This window comes from Callithrix jacchus, chromosome 1 (assembly GCF_049354715.1).
Source record: "Callithrix jacchus isolate 240 chromosome 1, calJac240_pri, whole genome shotgun sequence".
Taxonomy (NCBI): domain Eukaryota; kingdom Metazoa; phylum Chordata; class Mammalia; order Primates; family Cebidae; genus Callithrix; species Callithrix jacchus.
The window spans coordinates 28,183,558-28,200,437 of NC_133502.1; the positions used below are offsets into that span (position 1 = coordinate 28,183,558).

Consider the following 16,880-nt stretch of genomic DNA (forward strand, 5'->3'; position numbering starts at 1 on the left):
CCCAACGACCAGGCAACCAGGAAGGTGCCCCAGGCCGTCAGCATTACGGCCACTGGAGGACCCAACGACCAGGCAACCAGGAAGGTGCCCCAGGCCGTCAGCATTACGGCCACTGGAGGACCCAACGACCAGGCAACCAGGAAGGTGCCCCAGGCCGTCAGCATTACGGCCACTGGAGGACCCAACGACCAGGCAACCAGGAAGGTGCCCCAGGCCGTCAGCACCTCGGCCACTGGAGGACCCAATGACCAGGCAACCAGGAAGGTGCCTCAGGCTGTCAGCACCTTGGCCACTGGAGGACACAACGCCCAGGCAACCAGGAAGGTGCCCCAGGCCGTCAGCACCTCGGCCACTGGAGGACCCGATGACCAGGCAACCAGGAAGGTGCCCCAGGCCATCAGCACCTCGGCCACTGGAGGACCCAACGACCAGGAAACCAGGAAGGTGCCCCAGGCCGTCAGCTCCACTGCCGCTGGAGGATGAAACGCCCAGGCCTTGGCAGGCGAGGGGTGGCCGGCACACTGCCCACCATAGGAGGTGTTTGGGTCATTTTAACTTACATATCCTGGGGCCATTTATCCCTGCAATCTGGAGGACTCTATAGTTTGCAAAAACTGAACTCTGTATCAATGAAAAGAATCAAACTCAGAATGTTGAAGAGATTTATTCTGAGCCAAATATGAGTGACCATGGCCTGTGACACATCCTCAGGAGGTCCTGAAAATGTGTCCAAGGTGGTCGGGGCACAGCTTGGTTTTATACATTTCAGGAAGACGTGAGACATCAATCCATCTGTCTAAGATGGACATTGGCTTTGTCCAGAAAGGTGGGACAACTTGAAGTGGGGCAGAGGGGGGGTCGCTTCCAGGTTGTGGGTAGATTTCAATTTTTTCTAATGGGTAGTTGGTTGAAAGACTTACCAATGGAAAAAAATGCCTGGGTTGAGGTAAAGAGGTTGTGGAGGCCAGGGCTTTATCATGCAGATGAAGCCTCCGTAGCAGGTTTCGGAGAGAATGAAGAGATTATATATGTTTCTCATCATACCTAAGGTCCTGTGTTCACCAAAGGTGGAACTTGCCCCTCATCTGGAATGGCCCTGGGCCCTGTTTATAATTTGACATCTTAGTGCCACAGAGTCAGTTTTTGTGTGTGTTTTTTTTGAGACTTGAGTCCCACTGTGTCAGGCTGGAGTGCAGTGCTGCGACCTTGGCTCACTGCAACCACTTCCAGGTTCAAAAGATTCTCTTGCCTCAGCCTCCCGAGTAGCTGGGATTATAGACACATACCCCCACATCTGGCTAATTTTTGTGTTTAGTAGAGATGGGGTTTCACAGTGTCGGCCAGGCTGGTCTCAAACTCCCAACCTCAGGTGATCTGCCTGCCTTGGCCTCCCCAGGTGTTGGGATTAAAGGCACGAGCCACCTTGCCTGGCTAGATGCACTTTGTTAGTTTTATCCTCCCTGTTTTGACGTTCATGCTGGTCAGTTGTGCCTGAACTCCAAAAGGGAGCAGGTAGAAGGAGGTTTGTCCAACCTCCTGCTCGATCATGGCCGAGAGCTGTTTTTAAGATTTTTCTGGTGTTCTCTTGGCCAAGAGGGGTTCTATTCAGTCGGTGGAGGGCTTAGGATTTTATTTTGGGTTTGCAAGTTGAATGTCTAGGCAGCTGACTGTGAGTTATTTGAAGCCAGATACCTGGATGCCTTCGAAGTGTGCGTATCTGCTGCTCCGTCTCACCCAGAACCTGTGGGGTTCCACCTCAGGGCCTGTGGGTTCACGGGAGCACTCACCTCACATGGGCTAGGGTGGCATTTGTGGGGACATATTGCTTAATATACATAAAAGCCTGTCATGTAGTGCAGTTGATCTCAATTTTTTTTCTTTTTTTTGAGGTGGAGTCTTGCTCTGTTGCCCCAGGCTGGAGTGCAGTGGCTCCATCTGGGCTCACTCGACTTCTGTCTCCTGGATTCAAGTGATTCTCTGGCCTCAGCCTCCCAAGTAACTGGGATTATAGGCATACACCATCATGCCCGGCTAATTTTTTTTTGTATTTTTAGTAGAGACAAGGTTTCACTATGTTGGCCAGGCTGGTCTCGAACTGCTGACCTCATGATCCGCCCGCCTTTGCCTCCCAAAGTGTTTGGATTGTAGGAGTGAGCCAACAGGCCTGGCCTGATCTCAATTTTTAAATAAAGATGAGGCATCCCCTCCCCCTACCCCCGCCGCCATGTTCCCTGCTCACACCTCTCACCAGCACTCACTGCCTGCTGTGGACCAGCCTCATCACCCGCTTCGCCCCGTCGTCCGGCCTCCACCCTTCGCCCCATCGTTCGGCCTCTGCTGCCTTTCCTGTTTGTTTCTCACCCGCTGCCTTCACTCACCCCTTCCCAAAGCCAGCCTTGGGCAACATGCTGGTCTTCATGTGGCTGGGTCTACCTGGGTGCCCCAGGGAATAACTTCGGGGAGTTTTCTTCTCCCTGAAGTCTCTCATGTGCTGTAAGAACAGTGGTGCCTGCCCCACTCCAGCTGGCGTTCAAGCATTCGGTTCAATCCTATTCTGATGCTGTGTGCCCTGAGTTCATGTGGACCCCACAGGTTACGGGCTCAGTCCCCCAAGACAGCCTGCTTCAGATTCAGCCACAAGTATCAGGGACCACCCACACTTCTGACCACCCACCATAAATGTCAGGGAGGGTCCTATGAGTCAGGGTTGACAATTCACTGGAAGGACTCCTGGAACTCAGGGGTCACTGTGCTGAGGACAAGGGGCTTATGATGCATGGGAGCAATGTGAGGGGTCCGGGGCTCAGCACCGTGTGGGGGGGGTCTCATCACTGTGTGGGGGTCTCATCACCTCGAGAGGGTCTCATCACTCACAGGGGTCTCAGCACCACTCTAGGGGTCTCATCACTGTGTGGGGGTCTCATTACTGCTCCGGGGTCTCATCACGCACAGGGGGCTCAGCACCACTCGGGGGGGCTCATCACCGTGCCGGGGTCTCATCACCGTGTTGGGGGCTCATCACCGTGTGGGGGTCTCATCACTGCTCCGGGGTCTCATCATGCACAGGGGGCTCAGCACCACTCTGGGGGGCTCATCACTGTGTGGGGGTCTCATCACTGCTCTGGCGTCTCATCACATCATTGGTGAGGAGATTGATCTCAGTCTCTAGTGCCTCCCTTCTCCCCACAGGTCAGGGGTCGGGCTGGGGTGAGGCTTCCCCCCCCGAAGCTGTTTGGGGCCCACCTTGAGTCTCCGCATTAGGGGAAACTCAGGTGTGGTCCACAGGGGCTCATGGTGAGCAACAGAAACACTCTTGTCACTTGGGAAATCCCAAGGGTGTTGAAACGGTGCCACACACATGAACAGAATCCAGGTATGTTGCTCTTTCCACCATGGAGCCAGGCCTGGTCCAAGTGCTTCTGTTTCCCAAGGCGATCTGCCTTCCTCTGCTCCAGCCAGCCCTGCAGCCACATCTCCTCCTGTGTCCCCCTCTGCCACTGGGCGCCTCTAGTCCCCTGCATGGGCTGGGCTGTAGCCTTGGGCCTGGTCCCCACGTCCTTTGCTTTTTCCCTCTGGGTGGATCATTGGTGGGCCCAGCGTGGGACCAATAGCCGATGGCCGACGCCCCTTCCATAGGGTGCTGACCGTGCATGCCTATGGGAGACTTGAACTCCAGCCCTCCCTCAACCCTGTTCTGAATCACAGGAGACTGCACACCACTCTCATGGAAGCTCACTCAGGCTCGGGCTGGGCTTGAGGCAGTGGAGTGGGGACAGGTAAACCTGTGATCATGATGTGATGTGGTCCTTCCTTGGTCAAGGCGAATCCCAAATGCTGGGAACAGAATGACCCGAAGAAGCCTCCTGGGGAGTGGATGAGGTGTGGGCACAGGCATCACCCCTCCACACTCTCGCCCACTGCCCAGGCTTGGACCAGCCTCCTTCGCCCCCATTGCCCAAAAACCCCTGCCACCTGGGTTTCTCACCTGCTGCTTTCACTCAGCCTGGGCTGACAGGCCGTGTCTGCACGTGGCTGGCTGTACCTAGGTGCCCGAGAACGACTGGCATGAGTGCATGCTCGGTGTGCTAATGACTGCAACGCCCAAGTGTGGGAAGCTTTTTTCTGTGGTGCCGGTGTAATAACAAAATAGCTCAGACATAAGCAGATCAAATGCAGCAGCCCTCCCATGCCCAGCCAGTGAGTGTGTGGCCACAGCTGTAGCTGTGAGGGCCCCATCCCTGGAGCTCCTTGGCCAGAAGCTTCTATTTGTGGAGGGTGACTGGGGACAGCGTCCTGAGGGTGGCTGTTGGTTACAGGAGGCTGAGGTTTGGAATGGATGCTTGCATGCAGGTGAGGGTGATAGAAACAGGTGAAGGAGGCTGAGAGAGACGCAGGACCCCCTCTGCGGCAGTGAGATGATGAGGGTGCCCCGAAGGATGCCCTCAGAGCAGAGTGCTGAGGGGGGCGGGGGGAAAGCTGTGGCCCTGGGGCCTGCTTGCTGCACCTCTGTGCCAAGCAAGCTTTGTGCATTTCGTTTTCCCTGCCTCTGCTTCTGTAAACGCATCTGGTGTCTGGGGAGTCACACTCGGTCCTTGAAAAGAGAAGGCTCCTCTGAAGGGAATAGTGTGTGTCACCAGGAGATGAATGCTGGGGATGGGGCACAGCCTGCAGGGGGGGAGAGGGGTCAGGGGGCATAGAGGGCGTGTGGGGAGAGGGGCCGGGGACATAGCAGGTGTGCGGGGAGAGAGGCCGAGGGGTACCACCTGTGATCAGGGAGAGGGGCCGGGGGGGCACAGTCTTTGTGCAGGGACAGGGGCCGGGGGGCATAGTGTGCAGGATCCGTGTCCATGTGCTGGGGGTGTGCATGGAGAGGGGCTGGGGGACAGGACACTGTGTGCAGGGATAGGGCCAGGGGGCAGATGATAGGTGCTGGGGGACAGGACACTGTGTGCAGGGATAGGGCCAGGGGGCAGATGATAGGTGCTGGGGGACAGCCCTAAAGGCAGTTGTACTTCCAAGAGCTTTTCCTGGCAGATTCCCAGATCTGCAGGTGAATGAGGTGAAGGAGCCCGAGGGGCTGTGGAGATGGCAGGTCCTGACGGTCTCCATCCGTCTCCATCTGTGCTGCTGCCATGTCCTCCCTGTTGCTCCAGCCGGGGTGCTGCAGATGCTGGGGGACAGAAAACAACCAATCAAATGCCTGGCTTTGCAAACTGCAAAGAAGTCTGTTAATTTTGGCAATTTGAAGGACTGATAGGAACAGAAAATTGGTGGTGAAGAGGGTTACAGAATTACTGGATACAGTGCCTTCACCTGTACCCTTGCAGCTTAAAGTGTTTGTGCCATGAGAAAAGGCCAAGTAGGATAGACGGTGCACCACCGGATGCTGCTGCAGGTCCCCAAACTCATAATGGTAAAGACATCTTGGGGCATGGCTAATGAGGACAATCTCTTAGAAAACTTTGGGGACACTGCAAATTTTCTGTCTAATATACAGTTTTAAAGCTCTTGTATATTTTCTGTGAATTTCCTACTGTAATTTGGGGTTGCAGGTAATGGTATATCTGAACACTGTTGCTTTTTTTTTTTTTTTTTTTGAGACAGTTTGTTCTGTCACCCAGGATGGAATACAGCGGTGCAATTTTGGCTCACTGCAACCTCCGCCTCCCAGATTCAAGAGATTCTCCAGCTTCAGCCTCCCGAGTAGCTGGGATTACAGGTGTGTGCCACCACACCTGACTAATTTTGTATTTTTAGTAGAGATGGGGTTTTGCCATGTTTGCCAGGCTGGTCTTGAACTCCTGATCTCAGGTGATCTGCCCACCTCAGCCTCCCAAGGTGCTGGGATTATAGGCATGAGCCACCACGCCTGGCTGAATGCTGTTTCTGGTGATAAGTTGCTGCTCTATTTTTAGCAAGTTTATTGATTTACTTTATTCAACCAGTAATTACTGAGCATCCGCTGTAGGCAGGTTCCAGGGACGAAGGAAAACGAACAGCAGAAATCAGGTCTTTTCCTGGTAGGAATTTAGAATCTAGTGGGAGCATCAGTCTCTTTCAAAAAACAAAGTGACAAATGACACAGGTCACTCTAGAGAACACTGCTTTTGTTCTTTGCACAGGAAGGAAGCAGGCTGCCTGGGCGGAGGGGCTTCACACATGCGGCGCAGGCCCAGTAGACCCTGTCTGCCAGGCAGAGACAGTCCCTGTCCATTTTCTTAAGGGCTGGTGGCTGCCTGGGAAATTCATACTTGATGCTGGATTGAAATGCAAATCAGCTTTCATCTGTTTCTGGAACTAAACTGTGGCTCCGTGCCACCTGCCATGCAGCTCAGGGATCTGGCGCTGGACGAGGAGCTCGGCTCCACGTGTGTCTTGTTCAAGGCTGGGCCCCGTTTCTCACCTGTGTTGCGGAAGCGATTTCTCTGTGTAACTCAGAACTCAGAGTGAATGGAAGATTGATACACGTAGGGTTCCGGCAAGGGCCATATCTGGTGAGCAAGGGAACAGCATGCCTTTCTCCTAGACCGGGCTGGCAGACTTCTTCTGAAAAGGGCAGGTGGTGAATGTTGTAGGCTCCAGGGCCTCATGGTCTGCGCACCTGCTCGCATCTGCCATCGTAGCGGGAAAATGGCCACAGACAAAATGGAATGAGTTAGCGTGGCTGGTGCCAGTTAATTGTATTTACAAAACCAGTCACTGACCCTTGCCGAGATAACTGGGGAGGGGCTGTGAGACTCTGTGTCCGCCTGCCTCCATGTTACCTGTGTGAACTCTGTGATCGCTTACCTCTGCTGGTCCTCTTCTCCCTGTTTATCTTGTTAGAGTTATTGACTGATAGATTTATTGAATGGATAGACACACAGTTCAAAATTCAAAGCTAAGAGAAGAATGCACAGTGACCCCCGCCCTCTGCTACCAGCTTCCCTTCTGGCAGTGGCCCACGGGAAACTCCACTGTGATCTGTGTGCGTGTGACAAGCAGATGCAGTCACTGGAGGCTTGGCTCAAGCAGGTTTTCACACTGGCAGCATTTAGGATGCTGGTTTTTGTTTTTTTTTTTTAACACATTTAAAGTAAAGGCTCTGTTCTCTGTTTAGAGTCTGGGATAAGGTCCCAACATCTCAAGAGTCTGAGTGACAGAATCAGTGAACCTGAGAGAAAATTTAGAATCAGAAGACATTTCTGTTAACGAATTATCCCGGGCGCTCCTGGACGCAGGATTTGCTGCATGTGTGGTGGGCAGTTCCGACTGAGCCTGACTTGGTGACAGGCCACCCCGTTACTGATTGGATGCTGTTTTTATGAGTCTTGACTACGTTTGCTTTCCCACCCTGTGGTTTCCATGGATTTGCCTGACTGTGCCCACTGAGGCAGTGAGCTCCCTCACCTCGGCATTGCAGGTCCGGAGAATCTAACGTGTCCGAGTGTGAACAGTGTCAGAAGGCACTGAGGCAGCGAGTCCCCCAACCCCAGTGCATCATTGTGGGTCCGGAGTATCTAACACGTCCGAGTGTGAACAGTGTCAGAAGGCGCTGAGGCAGCGAGTCCCCCCACCCCAGTGCGTCATTGTGGGTCCAGAGTATCTAACACGTCCGAGTGTGAACTGTGTCAGAAGGCTCTCAGATGGCGAGTCCCCCCCACCCCAGTGCGTCATTGTGGGTTCGGAGTATCTAACACGTCCGAGTGTGAACGGTGTCAGAAGGCTCTCAGATGGCGAGTCCCCCCCACCCCAGTGCGTCATTGTGGGTTCGGAGTATCTAACACGTCCGAGTGTGAACGGTGTCAGAAGGCGCTGAGGCAGTGAGTCCCCCCACCCCAGTGCGTCATTGTGGGTCCAGAGTATCTAACACGTCCGAGTGTGAACGGTGTCAGAAGGCTCTCAGATGGCGAGTCCCCCCACCCCAGTGCGTCATTTTGGGTCTGGAGTATCTAACACGTCCGAGTGTGAACAGTGTCAGAAGGCGCTGAGGCAGCGAGTCCCCCCACCCCAGTGCGTCATTGTGGGTCCAGAGTATCTAACACGTCCGAGTGTGAACAGTGTCAGAAGGCGCTCAGACGGTGAGTCCCCCCCCCACCTCAGTGCGTCCTTGTGGGTCCGGAGTATCTAACACATCCGAGTGTGAACAGTGTTAGAAGGCGCTGAGCAGCGAGTCGCCCCACCCCAGTGCATCATTGTGGGTCCAGAGTATCTAACATGTCCGAGTGTGAACAGTGTCAGAAGGCGCTGAGCAGCGAGTCCCCCCACCCCAGTGCGTCATTGTGGGTCCAGAGTATCTAACATGTCCGAGTGTGAACAGTGTCAGAAGGCGCTGAGCAGCGAGTCGCCCCACCCCAGTGCATCATTGTGGGTCCAGAGTATCTAACATGTCCGAGTGTGAACAGTGTCAGAAGGCGCGTCCCCCCACCCCAGTGCATCATTGTGGGTCCAGAGTATCTAACCGGCCGAGTGTGAACAGTGTCAGAAGGTGCCCCCCAATCATTGCAGGTCCAGAGAATTGAACCCATCCGAGTGTGAACAGTCTCAGAAGGCGCTGAGGCAGCAAGTCCCCCCACCCCAGTGCATCATTGTGGGTCCAGAGTATCTAACACATCCAAGTGTGAACAGTGTCAGAAGGCGATGAGGCAGCGAGTCCCCCCACCCCAGTGCGTCATTGTGGGTCTGGAGTATCTAACACGTCTGAGTGTGAACGGTATCAGAAGGCGCTCAGATGGCGAGTCCCCCCACCCTAGTGCATCATCGTGGGTCCGGAGTATCTAACACATCTGAGTGTGAACAGTGTCAGAAGGCTTCCCCCCCATCATTGCAGGTCCGGAGAATCTAATGCATCCAAGTGTGAACAGTGTCAGAAGGCGCTGCCGCAGCACTTCTACTATTTTTAGTGTCCTGCTATCTTTAGCCGATGGAGTCAGGCCACGGTGAGGCCAGCAGGCCGCCAAGTCTCACGGTGGCTTCAGGAAGCTGTGACAGTAGCCCCTCGGCTTAAAGAAAGCCTCGAGGAAAACACTCAAACTGTTATTGTTGTCAGTGATGAATGTGACTGGAAGCAAACGGGGAACGTTTGTTACTTTTAAATGTCTCCTGACAGTGATTTGGCGTAACAGTAACACTTCTCCAGTAGCCAAAGCTTACGCTTAGGAGAATGGGCAGCATAATTTTTAGTTACAGATTTGGGAGCTGGGAGGGTGCAGAGTCTCGTGTTTGTGTCCATGCTAAGTACAGCTTCTGATGGTGGTAGAGGGCGAGTTTCTTCCTGGGAAACTAAATAGCCCGTGGGAACCCTTTGCAGCGGCCCCCATAGACCACAGACCATGGGGGAGCCGTGACCTGGAAGGGGTCACCTGCAGCCACATGGCAAGTGTGAGCTTGGAGGAGTCCAGTCTGCTGGGATATGAGCAGCCGCAGTTTCCTTGCTGGAGACGATGCTGTTTTTTCTATTTGCCTGAATCTGTGATTCTCACTGAAACCTCATGGAGGACAGAGGATGGGCATTGATGAGAGACGACAAGGCTGGCAAATTCCTGGCATGGAACAGTTTGTTCTCAGAGAACCAGCTGAGCCCACAGCAGTTTTGTAATCTGGAACCTCGTGGCTGGCGTGTGATGTGACAATCTCCTCTGCTAAGGGATGCGTGAAGAAATCCTGACACATCCCTGTTCTCTAGTGACACTGTGCTAGGGATGGGATGCACTGCCGCTTCCCAGGAAACCCCACGGCATGAGCTCCGTGCAGGTGCAGGAGGGCAGGGCTCGGGTGCGGGCCAGAGTCTGCCCAGTGCCCCCTGGTGAATTTATGCTCTTGTGTACACACTGCTGGCCCATCACATGAGCCCGTGGCAGATCATATATTTGTAAATAAACCTTAAAAGGTGAGGTTTTTAGGCTTTTAAACATTTGGAGGGAAAGGGCAGAAAATTGCCCCCACAATGGGGTCTGAGTGAATCAAGTCCCATTGCAGAGCAGGGAGGATTTTCTGAATTAGATGCTGCAGTAATGGCGGTGGACTGGGGTGGGAGAAAGTGGGCCTTCAAGCAGCACTTTCTCATGGGACAGGTGTTCTGTTCCGTGGACAGTCTTTATATTTTTATTTTTTTGGGACAGAGTCTTGCTCAGTTGCCCAGGCTGGAGTGCAGTGGCATGATCTTGGCTCACTGCGACCTCTGCCTCTCAGGTTCAAGTGATTCTCCTGTCTCAGCCTCCTGAGTAGTTGAGATTACAGGCACCTGCCACCATGCCCAGCTAATTTTTGTATTTTTAGTAGAGATAGGGTTTTCACCATGTTGGCCAGGCTGGTCTCCAACTCATGACCTCAGGTGATCTGTCTGCCCCAGCCTCTCAAAGTGCTGGGATTATAGGTGTGAGCCACCGCATCCAGCCAATCCCATCTCTCTTTTTTTTTTTTTTTCTGAGACAGAGTCTCACTCTGCCACCTATTCTAGAGTGTGGTGGCGCCATCTCAGCTCAGTGCAACCTCCACCTCTCAGGTTGAAGTGATTCTCCTGTCTCAACCTCCTGAGTAGTTGAGATTACAGGCACCTGCCACCACGCCCAGCTAATTTTTGTATTTTTAGTAGAGATGGGTTTTCACCATGTTGGCCAGGCTAGTCTCGAACTTTTGACCTCCAGTGATCTACTCCCCAAGTGCTGTGATTACATGCATGAGCCACTGCTCCCAGCCTCGTATACAGTCTTTCTTAGTTAAAACATGAAGCTTTCTATTTAACAGGTTAGCTTTAATACTAAAGAAAAAAGAAATGCCAGCTAAACAAAAATAGGAACTAAGTATCAGAACTCCCGTGATGACTGCGCCACATGCCTCATTCCCATTCCATTCCCAGCCAGGAGTCCACAGCCCACGTCTTATTCCCGCCAACCGAGTTTCTGTAGTTGATAATCAATTGCATGGCACTTACAAGTTTTCTGTTTTATGAGTAGTTTTAAGTGTGACGATGTAAGTGAAAATTCAAGAGTTGGAATTGGATGTGCATCGAGTCATTGGCTGTTGATGGCCCGGCAGGTGCTGCCGTCCTCAAGGAACGTGCGGGAGGAGACTGTAGATGTCACTCACGTTCGTGGCTGTCCTACGGGGCCTGTCATGTCATATCCTATGAAATCTATCACATCCTATCCTGTGAGATTTATGATATCCTATGCCATAAAACATATCACATCCTGTCCTTCAAAAAGTATCCCATCTTGCCCTACAAGACTCTAGGAGCTGTCGGATTCGGTGGCTCATGCCTGTAATCCCAGCACTTTGGGAGGCCAAGGCCAGCAGATTGTCTGAGGTCAGGAGTTCAAGACCAGCCTAACCATCATGAAGAACCCTGTCTCTACTAAAAATATAAAACTAGCCAGGCGTGGTGGCACATGCTGGTAATCCCAGCTACTCAGGAGACTGAGGCAGGATAATTGCTTGAACCTGAGAGGCAGAGGTTGCAGTGAGCTGAGATCATGTCATTGTACTCTAGCCTGGACAACAAGAGTGAAATTCCGTCTCAAAAAAAACTAAAAAATCTAGGAGTGGGTGCAGAAGTGCAGGTAAGGGCAAAGGCAGGTGAGGAAGGAAACAGTCGCCTGAGGGGTGTATGGGACAGTGGAAGCCCCACCAGTGTGCAGTGGAATCATACTAGATGGTGGAGAAATGGGGGCAGGGGAGCAGGTGGCCCAGGCTGCAGCATGGGAGGGCACGGGGTGCAGGCACTGGCCTCCTCAGGTGAGATGGCAGCATCCTGTGCACATCTATGGTGTTGAGCAGTGAATAAAAGGCTCCAACAGAGAGTTTGGTCCTTTTGGGAAGTTGGTCTGGGGTTTTAGGGACATGGCAGTAATTGTACCCCAACCAGTTCCTCCATTCAGGACTCATGACAGTCTGGAGTCTGAGGGGCCACAGACCACCTTGGGGTTCACCCGTTGCACTCAGAGGTGGGCAACTTTAAACGTTTCTAAATTAAAACAGAGTCTGACTTATTGTAGAATACAAGGAAACCTTTTAGTTCAAGACCAGCCTGACCAACATGGTGAAACCCCGTCTTTTAAAAAAAAAAATAAATAAAAAAGAAAAAAAAACCTTTGCATAAAAATGTAAAAGTATAGACAAAGAGAAAAAGAAATAATGTTTAGTGGGTGATCGGCGGTCCTGGGCCGAGTCTCTCCCTCCTCTTCTTTCTCACTCTCTGCTTCCCTCTCTCTCCAGCTGTGTCTCTCTCCATTTTCTCTTCTGGCCTTTGTGGTTAAACTTGAAACAGAAAAGCACTGACAGATTTATTTTATGACCATGTCTGCCTCTAGTTATTTATTTATTTATTTTTGGTTTTGAGACAGCCTCGCTCTGTTGCCAGACTGGAGTGCATGGTGCGATTTCGGCTCACTGCAACCTCTGCCTCCCAGGTTCAAGCGATTCTCGTGCCTCAGCCTCCCGAGTAGCTGGGACTGCAGGCGAATACCACCACACCTGGCTAATTTTTGTGTTTTTAGTCGGGATGGGGTGTCTCCATGTTGGCCAGGCTGGTCTCGAACTTCTGACCTCAGGTGATTCCCCTGCCTCGGCCTCCCAAAGTGCTGTGATTACAGGTGTGAGTCACTGTGTGTGGCTTCTGGCTCTAGTTTAATTAGTGCTTATGTTTTATTTAGATGGCAGGTGTTGAATTACAGTTTTGATGAAAACCTTTCTATTTGGAGTTGGAGTAATAGACATACAGGTTTACAAGTTATTTATATAAAGATTTCTGTACATGATTTCTTCTAAAAATACATTGCATTGTTAAATTGGGCATTAGAAGCACAATGATAGATTTCTTAAAGAATTAACTATACAGGCAAACACTGTTAATATTTAACAAGGCGTCTTTTTCTCCTTGTCCATCCACTTCCCCACAGAAGCAGAGAGAGGAAGCCGAGTATGGTGTGGGGCGCACGGCGAGGGGCAGAGCATCTCCTCTTTACTTAAACATGAGCGGTGGGTAGAGGATTCAGGTGCAATGAGTGCGCAGGGTACACTCAGGCTGTGCAGATGCAGGATCTGCAGTGGGGACAGGATGGATAGGATTGTAGAGCTTGTTTGAAGATGCAGAGATTCTAGGCAGGAATGCGAAAGCCTCAGGCCAGCCCCTGTGAAGTTAAGTTTCACTGTTTTTACTAATACTGGATATTAACAATTTAAAACACCTTTGGCCTGATTTCATGTGTTTTTTCATGACTTGATGGTGAAGAGTTGACTTTTTGCTGAAAAGCTAGCAGGTTGAATGGTTGTTAAATGTAACCTGGCTAGGCCCACATTATCACATTAAACCACAAGTGTGGATCACAGTGAAGGAGTATTGTGCAGAATCTTTTCTCCTTTCCTTATCAAATGCATTAGTCTATGCAAACAGAGACTACCTTAGGGGAAAAAATCATATAGTTAAAGTATATTAACTCTATCCTGTATTTACAGAATTCAACTTGTTTTGTCTGAGAGCCCCAGAAATTCCTTGCTGACATTGTGCAAGGCAGTGGACAGCCAACTCTCGTTTTTCTGACTCACTTCTGCGATTCTCATCTTCAGAACTGCTTGGATTATTTATCAGTGGTTCTCTCTTTCCCTTTCTTTCCAATCCTAAATTAGCAGTTATATGTTTCACTGATGGGTCATTTGTCATACAAATACTCATTGAGTTTCTATTAATACCGTTCAACCAGGCTTTTGTGTTACTTAGTTATCGAGAAAATGATTTCATCTGAGTTAATGAGCTAAAATGCCATGGTAGACAGTGAACCATCAGGAGAGTGGGTGCTCCTGAGGTTCACTAACTGTGCTGCTTGCAGCTGATAATGAGTTTTTGTTTGAGAAACTAAGCCCTTTGGACGTGGCCTCACAGCAGAATGGACATGCGAGCTCAGTTGTTCCCCTTGCTTGGCTTTTAATTGGTGCTGAGATGAGGCAGGTGGAGAGGGCAGGTGAGGAGCAGGGAAAGATCCTTAAAATACTTGAGAAAGGACCTTTCCTGTAACTTGGTTAACAAACTGTTGCAATCACAATAATATTGGACTGAGGTTGGTTTTCATGGCATTTTAGTAACCCAAAGTTTAAGGTGGGAGTGAAATTTCTTGTCTTGATTTCTAATTTGCAAACTGGAAAAGCGAGTCTGGGCAGAAATGGCAGCCAAAAAATGCCGTGGAACTGCAGGCTGCTCCGAGACTCAAACCCTGACTGTACTGGAGTCAGAAAATCAGTATCAGTGACAAATGCAGACTTAGAAAATGTGGCCCAACACTTTCACACTCCTCTGTAATTTTCTTTTCATAAATCAATGGTTTTCAAAGGGGATAGCCACATGAATACTTTTCTTTTTCAGTGATGCTGTTTTTCTTAACACCACAAAACTATCCTTGCCCTCATGGCCACATGTGGGGACATCACTGTGGCACCTGGTGGGGTGGCAGGTGCCTCCTTCTAAGGTAGCACCCTCAAAAGTTAAGCATGGTTCTGCACACGCCTCCATTTCCAGCAGCCCGTGTCAGCGGTAGGACTACAGGTACTGACAGGCGTGTAGGAGCGCCAGAAGACAGAGAAGACAGGCTGTCCACTGGGGCCTCTAGTCTGTTCCAGGAAGGATTTGAAGTAGCTGACACCATTAAACACAACATAAAAGAGGACTTTTTAAAAAGAAAAAAAGCAAGAGAAAAATGTTAGCAGACGTCTGGGATGGATTTAGCTGTGCGTTTTCTGGCAGTGAAGGTAAAAAAGGAAATCTCCATCTGGGTCTAATAAAAGGCACTCCATAGATACACTGGGGAAAATAAACTTTTTCATTCAAGGCAGAATTAATTATAGGACACTGGGAAATCTACCATAAACGGGTTTTGCTAATGTTTCAAGAATGTTCAGATTGGGTTTTTATCCGTTAAATAAAAAGTTGATTTCTCTGAGTGCCCTGAAAGCCTGGCCTTGCATGGCAGCCCAGCAAGAAACCCTTCTGAGTGACGATGGAAGCTGGTTCCGACTGCCTGAGCTCACACAAGTGCAGGAATTACAAAACCCACAACAGTGATGTCTACGGGTTTGTGTCAGCAGACCTCTTCTCAAACCATTTTATCTGTATACATTCCAGTTGTTAACATTACTGAGTATGAATTCAGTGAAAAAGTAAGACTTTAGTGAACACAAAAAATGAAGCGAGAGGTTATGATGCTTGCTGGAGTCTGTCTGTTCATTTCCAGGCTCTGTTTTGGTTGCATTGTGTAGAGGAAACCTTCAGTCGCACAGATAAGAAGTCCTAAGTGGTCACAGAGCTTAGAACCCTGCACTGTGCAACCTAAAATAGCTCCAGAACCTTGACAGAGACACTATGGAGTTGAACTCACCAGCAAGTGCGTGATTCACCAAACATTACTTGCATTTCTCAAGGTAAAGTTAAGCAGCGCAATAGACCCTTCAGCAGTTGCTATGTTGGGCTCAGCACTAGAGAGCAGCTGACTTCTTCTAGGTGCATTCATAAGCCCCACGGTCCACGTGCTACTCCATGACTTCGTGTGCGCATGCCCAGAGCTGATACCGGGCCTCCTCCCGCATCTCTGTCTGCGCATGCCCAGAGCCTGTGTGGCGCCTCCGTGTGCGAATGTCTAGAGCAGGCGCAGTGCCTCCTCCTGCACCTCCATGTGCGCATGCCCAGAGCAGGTGCAGAGCCTCTTCTTGCACCTTTGTGTACGCATGCTCAGAGTAGGTGCAGAGTCCCTTGTGACCTTCCTAAAGGAGCGTACAGGTGTGGACCATGGTGCCAGGATGTGGGTTATGAGGGTAGCATGGACAGAGGGTCAGAACTCCAGCTGTGATCCAGCCACACTATTTGAATTTGACCCTGTCACTTAGCACACGTTTTACTTTGGCACATTATCTGTTTTTTCTTATCTTCAGTTTTCTTGTCTCTAAAATGGGGATTATACGGCACCTTTTTCATGGGAGTCACATGGTAATAAGAAACCCATGTAGCGCTGTTAAATAGTATCTGGCACAGAGGAACACATACACAAATCAGCTAATTTTTATAGGAAAAGATGTTATCACTGTGTTTTCTGGGGTGGCCTGGAGCTTTTTTCCTGAGGTAGCATCCCAGCAACAGAGCGTTATCTTACATGTGTCCCGAGCCACTGATGCTGTTCAGCCAGTAGTGCTGGGAAGGTGAAAGAGAAGAAAGCTGCTGATGAGAAGTCCTCCTCTTTCATCTCCCCGCTAAATTAAAACGTGCGTTGTTTCTAGCATGCCAGAATTATATTTAAAATACAATTGAGTGTACAGGTTTTCTCTCAATATAGCTTGGCAATAATTGAGCATATTTTGGAAATCTGTCTCCTAGTGGCATGTGTCTAATGCATTGTCCACTTTAGGCAGAGATGACAGTAAACAAATATATTATTAAACTCACTCTAAAACTAAAATTAAAATTAAACTAGATTAAAATTAAGAACTGCTGTGCTTCAAAGGACAGCATTACGGAAGTGAAAAGATTCATGGGATGGGAGAGAAGATTGGCAAAGCATAGGTCTGGTCAGGGATTTGCATCCAGAAGACACAAAGAATTCTGTCAACTCATAACAAAGCAGTGCTCTAATCTAACCATGGGCAAAATATTTGAATCGGTGTTTTTCCAAGGAAGAATACCAATGGCCAGTCAATAAATGAAAAGATGTTCACTGTTATTTGCATTTATTTACATTAGAGAAATGCAAATAAAACTTTGTACTTTGTACCCACTAAGAGGGCCGTAATAAAAAGACAATGAAGAGGTGTTAAGGCGGATGTGGGGAAGTTGTCTTAGGCGGATGTGGGGAGTTGTCTTAGGTGGATGTGGGGAGTTGTCTTTAGGCGGATGTGGGGGAGTTGTCATAGGCAGATGTGGGGGA

The 16,880-nt window shown here is 50.2% G+C and overlaps 1 protein-coding gene across 18 annotated transcripts in view; it reads left to right on the plus strand.

Annotated features, from left to right (window-relative positions):
* The window catches only part of ATP11A (ATPase phospholipid transporting 11A), a 184,623-nt gene that overhangs the window by 31,347 nt on the left and 136,396 nt on the right, over positions 1–16,880 (plus strand). The gene's annotated exons all lie outside the window — the stretch shown is intronic.